The 14,919-nt window shown below is 35.3% G+C and overlaps 1 long non-coding RNA gene across 1 annotated transcript in view; it reads right to left on the bottom strand.

Moving 5' to 3' along the window:
- Positions 1–7,660: 7,660 nt before the first annotated feature.
- LOC126955947 (uncharacterized) overlaps positions 7,661–14,919 on the bottom strand; it is an 89,706-nt gene continuing 82,447 nt past the window's right edge. The window contains exon 5 of the long non-coding RNA XR_007726201.1: positions 7,661–7,825. This is a non-coding gene — a long non-coding RNA (uncharacterized LOC126955947). The remainder of the gene's footprint in view (positions 7,826–14,919) is intronic.

The raw sequence follows: 14,919 nt of genomic DNA, 5'->3' as shown, positions 1-14,919 counted from the left end.
ACTTTTGCTCAAGTCTAAAAAAGCCAAGGAAAAAATAATTTCAAAATAAGAGGAATTACAGTTTCTAACAAAGATGCCATAAGCACAATGGAACTGTCACAGTGCAAAAAAAAAATGTATTTTATTATTTTTAAATGACACCTACATGGAAGACATTATTCCTTTTACCTAAGAAAGTGCTTTTGCCATTTAATCACAAAATCAAGATCTAGTTTAATGGTAACTAGCTACTTTGGACAAAAGATAAGACAAGAGGCAGGTTAATTACATTTCATGGGGATTGGAACATTAAAATAACCTAAGGAGCAATTTACCCTCTGGACAAAGATTTAGGAGATAATAACCATTTCACTAAATAATAAAGACATCCATGGGAATGGGGCCATGTTAAAGAAAATACTGCAATTCACAAAGACTCCTTCTTTGAAAGTTTGGAATGTAAAGAAGACAATATTAAGGAAAATAAAGTGGGCAAATTAAAACAAACAAACAAAAAACCTGTGAGCTTTATAACAATCGAAAAAGTAGGCTGGAAAGATTTAAAAATCAAAGCCTTTACTGAATCGTGGCCTCCTCTAGTCCTCTAGGACTTCTAAGTCAAGAACTAGAATTTTCTCTGTATTCCCTGGTTCATTCTGCACACAGTGGGCCTTCAGGAAACACTTATTGGGTAAACTGAACTTTCTGGCACTTGTAAACTCTACTATATATGTTAATAATTCAATAGCATAAACTGAAAACACTGCTTAGTCATTCATTATGTAAAGGCCTTACATGATACACCACAGTTTTATGAATAAGCCAAGCATTTCAGTTTTAATTTCATCTGACATGAAACTGGAATAAATTTGTGCTATATCCTCATACTTTTTCCTGTTCCCTTCTAACAGTTTTCCATTTTCAGCTGTTAAGAAGTGACCCACCACAGAACTCAGTCTGAGCCTCCACTGCAGCTCACTATATTTCATCTTCAAATAACATTTTAAATAATTTGGTTTGATTTACTGATGTTGTTAGTATCACATGTGGAGGTGGGGACAGGGGTGCTGTCTGAAAGAGGAAGACTACTGAATGAATAGTCAGTTTGCTGAGGCATGGGCTAAACAGTGTTGTCCCCAAAGGAATTCAACATGTAATTAGTTGCTAGAAGTTTCCATAGAACTCAATATAATATTTTCTATATTTTATGTATTTTCTTTTTAGAGACATGATCGCACTCTGTCCCTCTGGCTGGAGTCAATAGAATAGTTCTTAACACATTTTTTCACACCATTCAATCACAATATTTTTACACCAAATGTCCAGCACAGTACCGGCAACATAATCCAAGCCACTATCAACACTAACTTGGACCACTGCAATAGTCTTTTATATGATTTTCCTGTTTCTGTTACTATGTCTCTACAATTTATTTGCCACTGAATGGCCAGAATGATCACTGAAAAACATAAATCATATCACACTGCTCTGCTGTGTAAAATGTTGCAGTTGCCTTTAAACCGCATTTGGAATCAATCCATATTCTAAACTGTGATTTTCAAGGCCCTATAGGATCTGTCTCCTGCTGACTTCTCTAACTCCAAGTTATACTAGGTACTTGAGTTTACTATACTCCAATTGCACTGTCCTTCTTTTTATTCACTCTATTTCTATTGGATGCACCAAGTGCTTCTCTTCCTTAGAGCCTTTGCATCTGTTTTTTCCTTTGCCAGAAATGACCTGCAGTAAGATCTTTTTAATGAATGCCTTCTTATTCATCTCATTTCTCTGCTGCTTGTTCAAAGAGAAGTTCCTTCAGCAACCAGTCTAACAGAGCTGCTATTTCCAGAGGTCATGGTCACATCTCCCTGACTTATTACGTTCATACATTTATCACTGTCTACAATGATTGTCTTCAGGTATTTGTTTATCTGTTGATTAAACACCTCTCTAATAAACCTTCTCCTGAGGTTTTAAGGCCCACTACTGTATGCTTGAATATTTAGAAGTTTAGAAATCAAGTGATAAAACTGCTAAGTAAAATATCTATCTACTGCCTTGACACAAATGGGTTGGTAATGAAAGGCCAAGCTCAAATGTAGAATTTTTGACTGCTTGGTGTTCTATGCCAGAATATAACAGCATGGTAGAAGGAGACCAATCCTTACCCACAGCCCAACCCCTTTTTCTTCCCACCCTTGACATTGTCTCATATAAGAATGGGCCTCATGTTTGTATGTAAGACACACCAGTGCATATAACCATATTCCATCTACAGTGCCCATCTCATACCCCAGGGAAACTATAAGCCCCTGGCCACTCCTCAGACATAGAAAGGGGTACAACAGTGGTATACTTTGTCTTGTGCATATGGACCCAGGAAATAGGCCTGTGCACTCCCTAAAAGTATGGGCTTGAAGTTGTTTGGGCAGGGAATTCAAGTGCCAGTTGCCTACATCATGATCTCCAGAGAAGAGCAAGTGGCCATTCAGACTCCTTGGCCAGTAGTGAGAGATGTGCCAGATCAGGCCAGAGCGCATTCCTCTTATATGTGAGGGCCAAGGTATGGGCCAGCTGGGGAATTTTAGGAAGATATTGCACTCTCAACCCCACTCCATCCCATCCTAATCAGAGTACAAATACCAAAAGAGCAGATATATTTTGTTTTCGTATATGTTTTCTTCAGTAAACAGTTTCAGGCACTTAATATATGCTTAATAAATATCTTTAGAATAAATAAATATTTGGCATGCAAATATTTACACAAATAAATGTAATGGTTTAACCTCAGAACATTCTTGAGTATGTAGATACTTCTATCCCCACCTTCCTAGTACAACAACTTGAATAGAGTCAGGAAAAAGAAGTGAGTTCAAGTCCATACACTAACTGTCAGAACTGCAAATGAGGATTAAAGGGAGTCAGGTATCCAAGAATAGAGACTTAGTCATTGCTATGCACCAGATTGTCAATTCTGTACAACACATTTTTTTTTTTTTTTGCCCTCCAAGTAACATAGGACAAAATGAAACATTTTAAATCTATACCTCATCACCAAAAAAATGGGGAACCAGGATCTAAAACATGGCAAGTTTAGGAGAACAGATGGTTAAGCTGGCCATGGATCTTCTCAGCAGAGGTGCACCATTCTTGTGGGAAACCCCAGAATCCATAAGGAGACTAAAGTGCTTAGTGCAACTTAAGATCTGCTATTGGATCTCTCAGAGTCCACTAGAGGGTCTCAGCTTACTGGGTGAAGATTTTCCCTTAAAGATGATGATTATCAAAGAAAAAATACCTGAAAAAGGGGGTTTCACATTGGCATCAAATTTTTCTAAGTGTATTAGTTCGTTCTCACACTGCTATAAAGAACGACCTGAGACTGGGTAATTTATAAGTAAAGGAGATTTAATTGACTTACAGTTCCATAGGCTTAACAGGAAGCATGGCTAGGAAGCCTCAGGAAACACAATCATGCCAGAAGGCAAAAGGGAAGCAAGCACGTCTCACATGGCGGCAGGCGAGAGAGTGAAGGGAAAGTGCCACACTTTTAAACCATCAGATCTCGTGTCATTATCACAAGAACAGCATGGGGAAAGTCTTTCCCCATGATCCAGTCACCTCCCACCAGGTCCCTCCCTCAACACATGGGGATTACAATTTGAGATGGGATTTGGGTGGGGACACAGTGTCAAACCATATCACTAAGCATGGAAAAGCAATTGGTTCTATGTCAATAGTCGGATCACATGGCATAAGAACCATAGCAATAACAATAATTATATCTAATACATATATATTGATTCTACCTTCTCAATGCTATTAACTTCTTCCCCTCCTCTCTACTGTCTCCCTAACCCAAGGTGCCCTCAGCCCCCAGTTAGCCTATTGCAGGATCCATCCCATCCACCTATCTTCTTTACATTGTAACCAGAGTTCAAAATACAACATACTTATGTCACCATCACCAACACTTCAGTCTTCTTAAAATTATTCAGTGGCTTCTCAAAAATATTAATTAAAAAAAAAAAACAGGAATCCATAATATGGTCTAAAAGGCCCTACATGTTCAAACTCCTGCTAGCATCTCCAGTTGCACTACACACTACTCTACTTTCTCATTCCTGAGGCATCGACCACCCTGGCCTTCACTACATTCCTCTGACACTCTCTGTCGATGCAGGGCTTTTGCCTAGATTACTCTTCCCTTTCTCTCCCCACCATCCCTTAGTGTCTCAGCTTGTTTGGATTGCTATAACAAATCACCAGAGACTGGGTAGCTTGCTCACAGTTTTGGAAGCAAGGAAATTCAGAATCAAGATCCCAGCAAATTCAATGTCTGGTGAAGGCCCACTTTCTCATTCATAGAGGATGTCTTCATGCTGTGTCCTTGCATGGCAGAAGAGGCAAGGCAGCTCCCTAAGGCCTCTTTCCCAGAGCACTAATCCCAACCATGAGAGCACCTTATAATCTAATCACTTCTCAAATTCCCCACCTACCAATACCATCCCAATGGTGAACAGATTTTAACATATGAATTTTGAGGGGACACAAATATTCAGACCATTGTACTTAGTTAACTTCCATTCATCTTTGGAATCTAGCTCTACTGTCACTTTCTCAAGGAAGTTTCCTGTTGTCTCAGACTCTGAATCTAATTAGGAGTTATAACACTGCATTGCTTTGATAGCAGTTATCACAGTTAAAATTTCACAGGTTTATATGATTACTTAATTCATAGCTGCTTTTCTAACCAAGCTCATAACTCACAGGCTCCATGAAGGCAGCAGAATGGGCTTGTTTCAGCACACTCTTTTGTTTCCAGAGCTTGAAACCATTCCTGGGACACAGCTGGTGCTCAATGAATGCTTCTTGAATAAGAAAATGTGTAGACTGAGCATGTTTGTGTGAAGCAAACTGTCTTCTGCATTTTCTGTGTTACAGATGAGGAAACTAAAGCTTAAGATGAATTGTCCTAATGTCATATATTTAGTACACAGACCATGAAGCTAGTAATCAAGCCCACACTGTAATTCAGTTTCCAGACCTCAAAAATTCTATGTAATAATATATCTGCCAAAATGCACTTCCCCTTGTCTCCCATATCATGTCCCTTCTTTCTTCCATAGTATAATCTTATATGAAGACATAATCTTATATAAAGATGGTTTCCTGGAAAGCAGACTAAGAACATACAACAAACTGTTAAGGGTGTCATGGGAGTTTGCAATTGCATTCAGCTGCTAAAGCAGAGACCTGCAATAACAATTGCTTGAGCAAGGTAGAGTTTTATTTTTTTTTTTTAATTAAGGAAATCCGGAAGAGCTAGGAAGACCAAATAAAAAATATTCCTAAATTATGTCAATATATATTTTCAAATAGTGAAGTGTGACCATTTTATATATTTTCAAATAGTGAAGTGTGACCATTCTTTCAAAAATATTTTCACTTCTTCTGAGATGGAAATGACACCTGGAAATGTATTTCTTGATCAACAGGTAAATTGAAAAATAATGCCAGGTACCCATGGTGTTACACTACATTATTCCCTTTCCTTTCCTAAGGCAAATGCTCTAATCAGCCTCATGCCACATAAGTCTAACACCACTCTGCCCCATGGTATTGAATTAACCTTTACCTGACATTTCTAGGTAATCATTTTGGGAGCCATCCAATAAATCATTTAATAAAATGAAAGTGAAGTAGCCTTCCAGAAAGTGCATGTGCTCATTTTAAGTAATTCTAAATGGAGGCAATTGCACTCAACAACAAAAATAGCTCTTTGTACCACCAAACACAAATGAGTGTGCCTTCTACAAAGGCAACAAGGAAGCATCTGGCCATGAAACAGAATGGACTTCTTAATGACATCCTCAAACAAGGACAACTATGCCTGTGGGGTTTTCTTCCCTGTCCTCACCTCCGTCTGTGGCCACTAAACTTTGGCAATTCATCAGAAAAACAGATTGCATTTGCAAGGAGATTGCATCACTGTCTGGTAGAATAACTGATAGCAAAAATTCCTCACCATTTAGCTTAGGAGATAAGTTGTCTTTTGGAAAGAGAAGTTGGCACCTACTTTATAACACAGAAATGGATGGAGTCACCTTGAAGGTAATTTTGCTTCTATAACAGGTTATTCGGATGCCTTGTTTAGTGATGACAGTGTAAAGAAGTGGGCACCAGTGGTTATGTTTTTGAGTACCTTAGCCAATCTGTTTCACTCCTTCATATTCCAAGTTGATTTCTCAGAATAAGTGAACTGATAGGCCTACGAAGGTGAGAGTCTGTGAGAGAAAAAGGAGTTATGCCTGAAATCCTGATCTTTGAGACCTGAAGTTAGAAAACCTGGAGGAGTGGTACAGAATAGCTTCAACCAAGGCCCAATGGAAAGACAAAGAAATAAGACAATGAGCCTTTTGAATAATGAGGCTTTCAAGCTGGCATCACTGCCTCAACACAATGTGAGACTGTAGGGAAGGGCAGATTTATTAGGAAAAATAATAGTTTGTGGCTGTTTCTTCCTCTTGAATAGTAGTTTTTGATTTACTGAGTTTTCAGATGAAAAGACTTGCCATTTTACTATGGACATGACCTTTGAATACTCACACAGGCCTTGAAAACATTTTATATGATAATAATTGGCTTGAGAGAGCAGTGTAGTTAATGGTTCTAAAAGAAAGCACAGAACAGCGGTCACTTAGGAATTTCCCTTCAACCACAACAAAATCAAGATACTCATTATTCAGAAAAAGCCTAGACATTTGTTTGCATTCCATAAAATAAGGAAAAAGTTTGCATTTCTGGGAAGTGTATACATCTAGATCAGCAGTTTTCAACTGGGAACTATGTTGCCCACTTCCTTGAGACATTGGCAACACCTGGAGATATTGTTTGTCATAATGGGAAGCTGAGATTGGCATCTAATGGGTAGAGGCCAAGGATCCCATGAATCACCCTACAATGCACAGGTCAGCCCTCCTCATATCCAATTATTATGTGTTCAAAATGTTAATAGTGTTGAGGTTGAGAAACCCTGAGATAGATCAAAAAGGATCATCTCAATTGCACTGAAAGTCACCCTCAGATCTCATTACAAACTGTGAGAAAGTCAATGAATTCAAGAACTGGTAAAACTTTGTAATCTTTTTATTTCTCAGACAGCTGGCAAATTTCTTCATCTCAGGAACACATTCATCAAGCCCAGTGCAGAGAAACTCTTCAGTTGCATTTTCCTACGTAATTCCAAACACACATGGGTAATCTGGGGGAATCCAAGGAAGGCTTTGAGAATTTTATCTATGTTTAAAGTGACAAGCAATATTATTCTAAAGTGCATTATGGGAAATTTTGTATACTTGGCACTTTAGCAAAATAGAATAAACAACCAGACAATATTCCAATAAAAATCCAGTATTGTTATGTAATATCTAGGTGAAACTCTGGGCCACATAAACTGGGCTGTTCTCTGACCTGCAATTTAATATGAAGAGTGTGGAGTCTGGTCAGAAGTAAAAAGTTTTGGACTCCAGTCCCATTCAAATTAACTGTTCTACTGTGGAATAAAGGTTCATATACCCCACCTATTATTAATTATTGGATTAATTATTGTATTTATCTATGGGACTTATTGTGAAAGTTAATTGTGCATATCAAAATATTTAGGAAATTAACAGCTTAACAATAAATGTAAATAATAGCGACTTTGCTTCAAAATAACTTACAAAAGTATCAAAAGATGCAACTTGATTGAGAGAGGCATTTTTGAGAATTTTCTCTATTCAAAGTGTCTCTTCTTGTGGAAATTTTGTCTTTCAATATGACATCAATTTAAACCATTAAGTTACTGAAAGATAGGGGAAAAGCACATGTATAACTTCATGCTAATTCTGAATCAAGGCATTTTGTTAATATCAATTTTAAGAAAAAGCTGTATCATAAAGAATAGTCACAGTTATCCAGGATTTCCATAGTTTTACTACTATAGGATTTTAACTGTTGGATGGCCAATTATTTCAGCATTTTGAAATCTCACTTATAGAAATAAATATAAACATAAAAAATAATGAAGACATGAAAAGCAACATAATTTTTCTGGAAAGAAATCACAAATTTATGCATCTAAAACAAAACACAATAAAACAAAACAAATATATATATATATATATATATATGCCATATATAATTTAAAGGTGAATAACTGAGTGAGTCCTAAACTTCTTAATGAATATTTTTAGGGAATATATGTACCTAATCTAATAGGAAACATATATAGCTACTCAGTAATCTCACAGTACCTATCCATGCTATAGCATTAATCACATTTGACTCATAACCCTTCTAGCTTGAAGCCAACAATACACTCTGTTCAGTTATAGACCAATGGCTTACAGACATACATAACTTATTATTCTAAGTGGGTAACTAAAACCTTTATAGCCTTCAAACTGCATTTTCCCATCTTTACACATGGCAAAGATCATGAGAGCCACCGTACAGGACATAGTTTGGAGGAAAAAAAAATGAGTTAGTGTGTGAATTCCATTTCTGAGGTTATATTGACATCCAGGCAAGAAATAAAGGCATGTCTTCTTATAAGTGTTTCCTGGTCAATATCAAATCTGATCAAGTGTTCGTCCCCAGCCCCTATGTACTCTAATGATACTTTGTACCTTTCCTTCTTCATAGATATCACAACCATATAGTTTTTGTCTTATAAAGGTTTTTTTAATGCCTGCTTTCCCACTAGACTCGCACATGAATGCAGGAATCTTATCAGTTATATTTACCTCTTTTGACCCCCATACACAGAAGAGTACTCAGTACAGAGGTGATGCCAAATAAATATTTGTGGAATGAATGAATGAATGATCAAATGAACAAGAATTGACACTAACTGTTATTGGCCTTAGAAACATAGTTTTATTAAAAATGTTCATTCTGTATATATGAGAAATAGAGGTAAAAATTAATATGTGGCTGAAAACTCATTTATAGCAATATCTTATACATCCACATGAAAAGTCTTTCCCCCAAGTGCTGTCAGTAAAGTGAATTTTTTTAACTTTTCGTTTACTAAACATTATACAAACCTTTTTTATTTATTATTGTTATTATTATTATTTTTGATATGGAGTCTCACTCTGTCACCCAGGCTAGAATGCAGTGATGAGATCTCGGCTCACTGCAACCTCTGCTGCCCGGGTTCGAGCAATTCTCCTGCCTCAGCCTCCTGAGTAGCTGGGATTACAGACACCTGCCACCGCACCCGGCTAATTTTTTTTTTTTTTTTTTGTAGTTTTTAGTAGAGATGGGTTTTTCACCATCTTGGCCATGTTGGTCTTGAACTCCTGACCTTGTGATCCACCCGCCTCTGCCTCCCAAAATGTTGGGATTACAGGTGTGAGCCACTGCACCCAGCCCACACACATTTTAACAAACAGAAAATTAGTAGAAGTTGCTGTAGAGTGAAAAAGAGTTGGATAAGATATAGGGCAGGTCCTTTGACTACTAAGTAAAACTGTTTCCTACAAACCAAGTCTCTATCGGTGTAAGATCCTAAAGCAAGCTACAATATCATCTACCTAATAATCTGATAGGTTTTCCTACATTTTAGCTCATCCTTCAGTAAACTGGCTGGATAATAAAGAAATGTTATTCTTTGAAAAATAACTACAGCCCTAATTGAGTTTTCGGTCCCTTTCTGCCACCAGTCAGGAGACTACTGCTGTTCATGGTGCTGAAACTTCAAAGACGGATGACGAAACTTTCTGAAGGCATAAACACAATCTTGACTCTTCTTTCTGATGCATGACCACAGGCCAATAAGTTTGTTTCTGGATCATAATGAGCCTCTCCCACTGGCTTAGTGAGATAAGGTAGATTTTAATTACTTAGTTTCAGGTTCTGAAATCACATTGAGCACAAACCAGCACAGAATCAAATCACGTTGTGACTGACTAATCTGTCAAGCAATACTGAGTCATAATTTAGAAAAGGTTATATTTTGCATGCACTATTTAGATTTTCCATAGTATGCCATTAATAAGAAATTTTATATGACTGAAAATCTGCTTAAAGTAAAATACCTCATCTTTGCATTAAGAAAGCATATGCTATATTTCTCCTGTGATTTTTTAAAAAATACATTTGATTCTATATAAAATTAATGTGATGAATTCTTTTCCACATTTGTTTCTTAGATTATATATTTTGGTTTATATAAAATCTGAAAGCACAGTTGCAACAATAGCTGACAAATGAGATGGACAGATTGTAAATGCATTGTGGGAAAGGTACATGAGGCCAAAATTGCTGACCACATTATTTCTATGCTCCCTACTTAGCTTCAAAGAGGAGCCAGTTTCTGGAGTTGAAGTCATTTTCCATTTATTTTCAATGGTTAACATGACTATTATTCACTAACATAGAAAAGCATTTCATCCTTTTTTATTTAGTTATAACTAAGCTGCTTTCTTATTATAGAGCTCTAAATTCAGTTAGCAAATGTCCTTTTGAGCTCTGGATGGAAATTACTGAGGCTGAATTTCTAATATCATGAAGATAAATAAGCATTTAAGTGGGTATGACACATGCTTTTAAGTAAATGTCCTGTGAAAAATTATTTTCTTGTGATTAATTATCTTCCCCAGAAGAGATAACAAAATAATTTTTATTTGGATAAAACTGAGGACATTGTTTATTTGGATTATGGCTCAGTTTCAAACACAAATATATGTCACATTAAGATCCCATTTCTATATGAAAGGAAAAGAGTAAAAGTTATCTGATAGTTAAATGAATTCTTTACAACAACCTAGACAGTATTTGGAAACAGATGTTGAAATTCTATGAAGAAAATTTAATACCCTGAAACCTTATCATATTCCATTTTTGTTCATGCTCTATAGCCACTTGATGGGGAAATTAATTAGTTTAAATAGCATCTATGAGTACTTTAGAAACTCAGTGAATCCTTTGGAATATAATAAATTCTTTTTTATTTTCATTAAGCCTTGAGAAATTCTATGCTTATTCATCAATATCTGAGCTCTTTTCTGCAGTGTGTTGAGGCGTCCACAAAAGAACAACAACAAAAAAAAAAAACCTTATATCTCTAGGGCTCTTTAGAGCTTGTAAAGGGATCTCACTACATTTCACTTAACACACATGATAAAAAGTAAGGTAGCTCACTGGAAAACTGAGATTCAGGAGAGACTGCTATTTGCTCAAGTTCAGAAAGATAGTGTCAGAATTGGGACTTGAACCTGGAATTTCTGACAATAGGCCAGCATGTTTTCCTACAGGTGTTGTCTAACATGACACTTGACCTAAAGAGTATACTACTAACTGAAAATGATATGTAAACATATATGGAAAAGTTAAATTAGAAATTAAGCACCATGTTATAGAGGCAAAATAAATGATCTGAATTAAATCATTGACCTGTACTAAATAACGACTGACATAAACTGAATGAGGAAAGAAGATTGGACCCTGAGGTGGCTTTATTAGAAAAAAAAAAAAACCCTAATAATTAGAGAATTCTAAATAGTTTTTAAATTTTCAATTTTGGACTTGGAAAATTTTCTTGCAACTTTCATAAAGGAAAGTCAAGGAATCTTTTATTTAACCAAAGAAACTAACTAAAGGCAACGTACATTAGATAAGGCAAAAATGTAATCCTCCAAAAGCGGTAGACATCTAAAATGCTATTCTCTATATTTCCCAGTAGATTACAATTCTATAGAAATACTGCATGTGCTGTTGTTTTGTTCTTGATAATGCTTTGTAATAGTATAGGATGAACTAATATTTGCTGCCATACACATTGAAGTGGAAGATGGAAATTAAATTTCTGAAACATTTCCAAAGTGTGTCCACATTTTGAGAGCAGTTCAACCACTATTTGTCTACACTCTTAATTTTCTTCCTAATGATAACATTTAATAGTAGAATCATCCCCAAATTGCTTGGGTCAGAAGAAATTATGTTACATTTGATAATTCAATTAATTTGTTTACTTAATGATCTGGTTTATAGATATAATAAGGAAATGAAACCACTGGCTAATTTATCATCAAACATATGGTAGATACATTCCTATTTTTGACCCATAATCTGCTAAAACGATAAAGAATTATATGAACTGGGTTGACTCTATAGAAAGCTGCAAATTGAATAATACTGGTTCTTGCTGAGAAGGAAAGAAAAAAACACAGGTTTGAATTAAAAGAGAAAAAGGAAAGCACTTAGTGTGAATAAACCTAGAATTTACATGGCAATTTTTTTTAGCAACCAAATAAATCCGAGCAAAAGAGAAATTATCTACAAAGTGTACAAAGTGAATGGACTGTATGAGATAGACCCACTATAAAATTTATTTCTGCCCTTAAAAAACTATGGTCAAAAATAATTTAACTGTACATTTAAAAATAACTGAAAGAGTATTATTGGGCTGTTTGTAACAAAGGATAAGTGCAGGAAGTGATGGATACTCCATTTACTTGATGTGATTATAAAACACTGCATGCTTATATCAAAATATTTTATGTAACCTATAAATATAGACACATAGTACATACCCACAAAAATTAATAATTTTTAATGTAGATGTTACTTTTTAAAAGTTTTTTTAATCATAAGAGTATTCTGATTGCAAGAAGCAAAGTACATTTTGGATTAGCTTACACTAAATAACTCAATAAGTTTATAAGGGGTGAGCTAATTCGAAACTGAAGAATGAAGGAGAGAAAAGGAAATTAGGAGAAGGTCACTACAATAATCCGCAAGAGAGACAATGGTGTTCTCAAGTGGCGTATTAGTGGAGGAAATGGCTAGAAATGAAAAGGCAAAGAGATACCTTTGATGCAGAAATGACAGGTCTTCTTAATTATTGGGTGTTGAGATACGTACAATGAGGTAAGTGACCAGGAAAATTTGTTTTTGTTCTTGTTATTTTGTTTTGTGTGTTTTCTTCTATTGCTTTTATAATTTTACTGTCACATTTAAATCTCTAAGTCACAGAGTATATAAGTTGAAGGGAAACACACATAACACAATTTTTAAAAAGGAAAAAGAGTCTCCCACAGATCAGGGGTAATTGTGTATCATTAATTGAGGAGTATTATCATCTCAGTTCTGAGCATCTGAGGGCATAAAAATAAAGTACAATAAAACAAAAAGTTTTCAGTAGAGAAATTAATAAGTAATTATAACAAACACTCTGTATTTACATTCATGAAGTTAAGTCATATCTCAGATAGTTACACCCTGCAGTTGAAAAAGGCCATAGAGATTACCTAGTGCCTCTATTTTGAATAAAGACACTGACTTTCAAAGAAGTCAGTTAGTAATAGCTAATACAACACAACATGATATTAGCAGAGCTGAGACAGCTTTGTTTTCCCAATGATCTAATCAGTGTTTCTTATACTCTTCCATTTTATTTATTCATTCATTGTTATTCTGGTATATACTATGTACAAGAGAAGGCGTATGTTAGATGTTATAGAGAAGGCCAAAAGTACGTCCTTGTGGCTGAGACTCTACAGTTATATTCAGAACACCATAATAAGTATATAAAAGTATAATACAAGAAAACATCAAAGGTCCAAACAAGTGTTTGGATATAGCTTTTAAGTTCAAATGAGAAAAAACATAAAGCCATGGTTAATAATTCCTGCCAAGCACGTTAGTAAATGCTTTACAGATCTTTTCTCACATAATCTTCACAATGCAACTCACAAAACAGTTCTTATTAAACCCCATTTACAGATAAAGACACACTGAGAGTAACTTAGTAAAGTACAAAAGATAGTATAGCAGCTAAATGTTCAAACCATGGCAGTGACTCTAATCATCGTATTGTACTACTCACCTAGAGCAGTAGGAAGGATGAAAAAATTTTGGAGAGAACAAGAGACGCATAGGACAAAAAGTATGCATAGAATTATGAGAAAAAGGAGGAATATCACAGGTAGAAAAAAACATATTGCAAGTATTCACAGAGATAGCAAAGTGCATGTGTGTTTGTAGAACAGTATTAGAAAATTATGATGGAAAGGTAGGAAGGGCCAAAGAGTCAAAGGGACTGAGTACCAAGGTAAATTGTTGGGTTTTATATTGTGAGCAGTGGGAGATATCGAACCTTTCTGAGCACAGGAGACACATATTCAAAACAGATTTTTACGAACATTAATAGTAGTGCTTTTTTTTCTTTTAAAATGGCATACTCTTGTATGAGTATGCCATAAAAGAGTATGCCATTTTAAAAGAAAAAAAAGCAAAAAGACCCAAGAAAGCATTGAAATATTTTGAAAACCAGGACAGCAACCAGACTAGAAATAATAACTAGCCAGATTTGTTTAAAAAGTCCTCATCACCAATTATAACACAGCAGATTTGCTTTTTTACCAGCTGAGAAAAAAAATGCCCTCACTTCCACTGTTTGTTTTTACTCATTGGAACCATTTTCAATCATAATTACATTCAATAATATTTTGAATAATTGAAACGTTGATTCTTAGTTATGCAAAACTCTTGGTTTTTGTTACAGTATGAAATTATTGAAGATTGGCTCTACTTACCAAAGAAATCCCTAAATAAAAACATATAGCTGGAATATCTATCCAAAATCCAAATTGAATTATACACGTTCCAAATACTTCCCATTGCAAAGGACCCTCTGCACGCATAAATTGCTGAGAACTCAGCACATGTTTTATAATAAAAGATAATGTAATCAAGTGACCGGCAGCCCATTTAAATACCAAAATATTATAAGAATACTTTGTGTGAAGAATCTGTATGACTTATTTTTAACAAGGGAAAAAAAGAATAAAGTAGAAAGAAATTTTCTATAATGTGAGTGGATTGGGCAAAATAGACCTTTCTAAAGAGTCTCCTTCCTCCCTCCAAAAAAAAGAAAAAATAGAACAC

This window comes from Macaca thibetana, chromosome 6 (assembly GCF_024542745.1).
Source record: "Macaca thibetana thibetana isolate TM-01 chromosome 6, ASM2454274v1, whole genome shotgun sequence".
Lineage (NCBI taxonomy): Eukaryota > Metazoa > Chordata > Mammalia > Primates > Cercopithecidae > Macaca > Macaca thibetana.
This window is presented reverse-complemented; position numbering and strand designations above follow the sequence as displayed.